This window comes from Ursus maritimus, unplaced genomic scaffold (assembly GCF_017311325.1).
Source record: "Ursus maritimus isolate PB19 unplaced genomic scaffold, ASM1731132v1 scaffold_185, whole genome shotgun sequence".
NCBI lineage: Eukaryota > Metazoa > Chordata > Mammalia > Carnivora > Ursidae > Ursus > Ursus maritimus.
The window spans coordinates 24143-29445 of NW_024424286.1; positions in this window are offsets into that span (position 1 = coordinate 24143).

Sequence of the window (5303 nt, forward strand, 5' to 3'; positions counted from 1 at the left end):
CGGAGACTGTGTTTTTCTGGAGGGGGAGGTGGGGACTGGGTCTGGCATTGTGTCCTTGTCGTGTAAGTGGTCCTAAATCTGTTACCACATAGGAAGATCGTGATGGCTGAGAGTCACAGGGCGGTAAAGGCTGGGTATTTCAGCCAATTTTTTCAGCGTGCATCTGGAGACACTCCACCTCTCCTTCCCTCCGGTCTTCTGGATTCATTCAACAAACATTTGTCCTTGAACGGTGCTGATGCAACCCTCAAGCAGATATACTCAGTCTCTGGCTCATAAGATTTAGGGTGAAAACTAAAAAATAAACAGATAAAAACCCCAAACAAGAAGCTATTGTTTTAAAGTGGCAAGTTGTAACTAACTCTTTCAGGAAAACAAAGGAGCTGATATGAAAAGTTACAAAGGCTGGCAGGCTCCTCCTGGTTGCTCAGAATCCTTGTCTGAGGCCTGAGCCGGAAGCAACCTTCAGAGCTTGAGAGGATCCTGGGCATAGGGTTCTGAGCATAGGGAAGGACTGCACAAATCCTCATGAAGTGCTCGGCCACCTTGAGAACAGAAAGAGACTGGCTCAGTGGAGTGTGTGATGACAGCAGCAGAGTGGGGCAGTGGATACATGGGTCAGACTTGAAATGAAAAGGTAATCCCTTTGAAGATTGCCAATGCTTATTTTCATAATCTGATTGCTGTTTTCACACTGACTGCAATCTCTGGACTGCAGGCTGAGGGCGAGGCTGATTATCACTGATCATCCAGGGACAGCCAGAGCATTTACCTGCAGGGCTCCAAGCCCATTGGGAACTAAGATTAAAACCTGCGTTACTCACTCAGTGTTTCAGAGCGTCACACCAACCGGACAGTCAGGCTGTGGTTTCTCCTGTCCTTTCTGCTCATCACCCCAGGGGCATAGGTGCTTTGGGAATGGGACCCCCATACAACTCTTGTTGCTCTTTATGATGATGTGGGAAAGAGAAACAGTCTTTCAAGGGACATAGCTTTGCAAAAATGAAAATAAAACTCCCTTCTTCCTCTGTGGCCCTGGGATGCAGACTCTGTCTCCCTCTTCAGTGGCAAGACCAGGGGAAGAGCAAGGGCTTCTCATTGGGCTGAGACAGTTCAAGGGCCATGTCACCTGAAGACATCTCTCTGTACCTCAACGTGGCTTCAGGCACTCCGGCACTCAGCAACACAGGTCTCCCTTCATCTTACCTGTCACTCTGTGGGTTGGACCAAAGTGACCCAGACAATCCAGGTATTATTATCCAGTTTTCTATTGCTGTGTAAGAAATTACCACAAATCTAGTGGCTTGAAACAGTAAGTAGTGCACTTACTACTCCACTTTCCCTGAATCAGCTTCACTAGGTCCTCTGCTCAGGGTCTCCCCAACCTGACATCAAAGTATGGTGGCTGGCAGAATTCATTGCCTTGCTGGTGTGTGTCTAAAGCCTTGGCCTTTTGAGGGCCTTTGCCTGTCAGCACTCCTAGCTTCCAGCAGTGGCCCACAGCATCCTGTTTGCTGTTTGCTTCTTCCTGACCAGAAGGGGGACCTCTTTTTCTAGTTTGCTAAGAGGGAGTCTTCAAAAAAATTATTATTATTATTTTTAATTGAAGTATTGTTTACACATAATGTTATACTAGTTTCAGGAGTACAATATAGTGATTTGACAACTCTGCACATTATGCTGTGATCACCACAAGTGTAACTGCCATCTGTCACCATGAAAGGCTTTTACGATACCCTATTATATTCCCCATGCTCCAGCTTTCATCCCCATGACTTATTCATTCAATAACTCAAAGCCTATACCTCCCACTTCCCTTTACCCATTTTGCCCCCACCCCCAACCCCACCTCCCAGCAGCCATCAGTTTGGTCTATGTATTTATGGGTCTGTTTCTGCTTTTTTGTTATTTCATTTGTATTGTTTTTGTTTTTGTTCTTTTTATATTCCACATATCTGTGGAATCATACAGTGTTTGTCTTTCTCTGACTTATTTCGCTTAGCATAATGTCCTCTGCATTGTAAATGGCAAGATCTCATGAAGAGGAAATCTTATATCACATAATGTAATCATAGGAATGACATCTGTCCACGGTTTCCATTTAATGTAACCTAATCAAGGAGAGACATCCCATTACCTTTGCCATATATATTGATTAGAAGCAAATCACATGTTTTTCCTAAATTCTAGGGGAAGAGATTACACAAAAGTCACCACAGTGTGCGTCTCCACAATCCTCAAACAAGGAGACTTCCAATCCATTTTTAACTTCAAGTCCATTTTTAAAGTGTGAGAAAGCTCTGCAAATTTTGCTGAGGGAACAGCAAGAAATAGGAGACTTTGGTCTTAAGCTTTCAGTGTCCCTGCAATCGTACCTTTTAGTTCATGGTCATCAGTCAGGGGAACATTCATGTGTTTGACCACTATTCTGCCCCATACTAGCCCCTCCCCTCTGCTCTCTGACCACTGTCCTGAAACCAGGTCTCACACCTTCAAGCACATTTTTTCTTGGGATTTTAGTACAAAGGGCTCCTGTATGCCTCCAACTTTATATACCACTTATATTTATTTACATGTACTTGGCTTAGATGCTTATGTATAATTAAATTAATAAACCTTTGAAAAATGTTTCTCAATTTTAATTAATCTGGTAAATGTCCAAAGATGTTATCCACGTGAATAAAATCTTTAGGGGATCCTTAGCAATTTTTAAGAACATAAGAAGGTGCTGGAAACAAAAGTTTGAGAACTGCTGACTTGGGACAGTTGTTTACAAAACAATAAAAGCATGGCTTTTCCCAAGTGGTGAGATGTTTAGTGATGATTCTTTTCTCTATATATGGTTATATTATTAATGAACCTCATGCAAACTGTCCTAACAAAGAGTTTATGAGTACGGTCGTGACATAACCTCAGTACATTTCAAGGTCCCCGTGGTGGTTGTGTGGTCCTTGTGGGAGATCCTGGGTGGCATCTGAGTGGCTTTATGGATATCTTGGAGGTAGAATCAGCAGGACTTGCTTTTGAAGAGGATTCAAGTCATAAGGGTAAGTGAAGGGTCAAAACGTATCACCTGGAACTTCAGCTTGACTCCCTGACAGTGGGAAGAATGAGAAAGAAACAAATAGAAAAGCATATCTAAGAAGTCTTCTGGGGGCCATGTTAGATTTGCAATGTCTCTACTGCTGGGTATAAAAAAAAATCAAGTACAGCTAAGCACATACGATATAATCCTCTTCACAGAAAATCATTAATATATGTAATATTTATTCATTTTCTTCTAGTCATTGAATAACTAGCTACCAATGCTTTCCATGGGCTTTGTAATATTTTGGAGGTGCTGGGCAGAGAATCATGAAGAGAGCATTTAAAATCCGGGTCTTAATGGAATATGTCTAATTTATGCTGGCAAACACTCTTTGGGGTGCATAGTGATGTATCTGGAGCATGGTCTCTAAAAGATGAAGACTCTGGCAAGAATTTCTTTTTTTAATTTCTTTTTAAAAAAGATTTTATTTATTTATTTGACAGAGAGAGAGACAGCCAGAGAGAGAGGGAACACAAGTAGGGGGAGTGGGAGAGGAAGAAACAGGCTCCCAGCCGGAGGAGCCTGATGTGGGGCTTGATCCCAGGACCCCAGGATCACGCCCTGAGCCAAAGGCAGATGCTTAATGACTGAGCCACCCAGGCGCTCCTCTTTTTTTAAATTTCAATAATATATTTTATTATTAAATGTAGAATACACATTGTGTTGTGACGTATTCAAAACATTATCATTTCAACATATAGTCAGTATTTTAAAGGCCATTAATGAGATATTTTACCTTCATTTTTCTGGTACTAAGTCTTCTAAATCCTTCATGGTTCATTGCAAACCAGACACTAAATTTTTATCAGTAATGCTTGATCTGTATTTAGAATTCATAAAATTTGGTTGAAAAAGTAGATGCATTCACATACTCAAGTTGCTCCAAATAATAACTGAACGATCATATTTTAAATTTAAATTTAGATTGAGTTAAATTAAAAATTCGATTCCTCAGGTTCACTAGATCTATTTCAAGTGCTTAATAACCACGTGCAGCTAGTGGCTACCAAATTGGACACCGAGCCCCTGAGCATCTACTATGTACATCACAGCAGATAAGACAGGGATGAGTCATACACAACCCGTTTCCAAGGGTGGGGGAGAGGGTGCTAGTGTCGGTAGGATTGTGGCCTGGGAGAAGCCATGGTAAATAGTGTGTTTACCTCTGTGTGGCAGATGTAGCCACACAGAAAACAGAGCAAGGAGCTCTTGTTTGGGCACCAGGGTCCCTCACCACTGTCCTGGGACTCACTAGGTCTGTGCTGAGCAGAGGTCTGTTGACTCTGCCCAGTCTTCAAGAAGGAGGAGGGTTAGTCTCACTGGTGCGCTCAACTGCTCCTGAGATACCAATGACACTAAGAAATGAAGGAATGCTTTACTATATGCATATACACCATGAATGTTTCAGACTGTTGTGGAACTCTTGAATAAACTTGGACTTACTTCTGCAGTCCTGTGGTTTTAGCTCTTCTCCCTTGAGTAACCTCTGCTCAGCAGCTCTATCTCCCTGGGGTCCCTGCCTTGGATCTATTTTGAGACAGATCTTTCAGCCACACCCTCCTGGCCACGGCTCCAGGAAGCAGGACACTGTGGAGGACCCCAGACTCAGGGTCTGGATCCAGATAGGGCAGTGAAAATGGTCAAAGCTCAGCGAACACTTAGGCATAACACACACACCCCTGTCCCCACTCCAAAACAGGGGAGCCTGGTGGGACACCCAGGGTTGTCCTGCCCAGCTGTGGGCTCAGGAGGCAGCTTCTGGGTGAAATACTCCATTCTTGATTCATGGGTGACCCCTTCTTTTATTCTGACTTACCTAGGGCTTTGGTCCTAAGCTTAGCAATCAGTCTTTGTTCTCATTTTCAAGCTCGGGGCGTAGTCTGCCCTGACTCAGTGTCCCTCAGCATCCAGGGTTCTGGGATAGAGGCTCTGGAAGCAGCAACAACACTGGTGACATCATGAGGTGTCCTGGCACCAATGAGGCCCAGACACTGCCCCTAAACTCCTGATCGATGCTGTTGGTTCTCAGCCTTCTGGCATCTCAGACCATATCTTTGGCTCCAGGTCTAGCAACCCACCTCCCAGACCATCTCTGGGCTCCAGCTTGAGGTTGAGGCAGCCTATGAATATGTGTCATATTTGAGCACTCATACTTAGGTCAGTGCTCCAAGCCTACCAGGGAAGTGAATGCAAACTCTGCTCTGAGCTCGTGGGA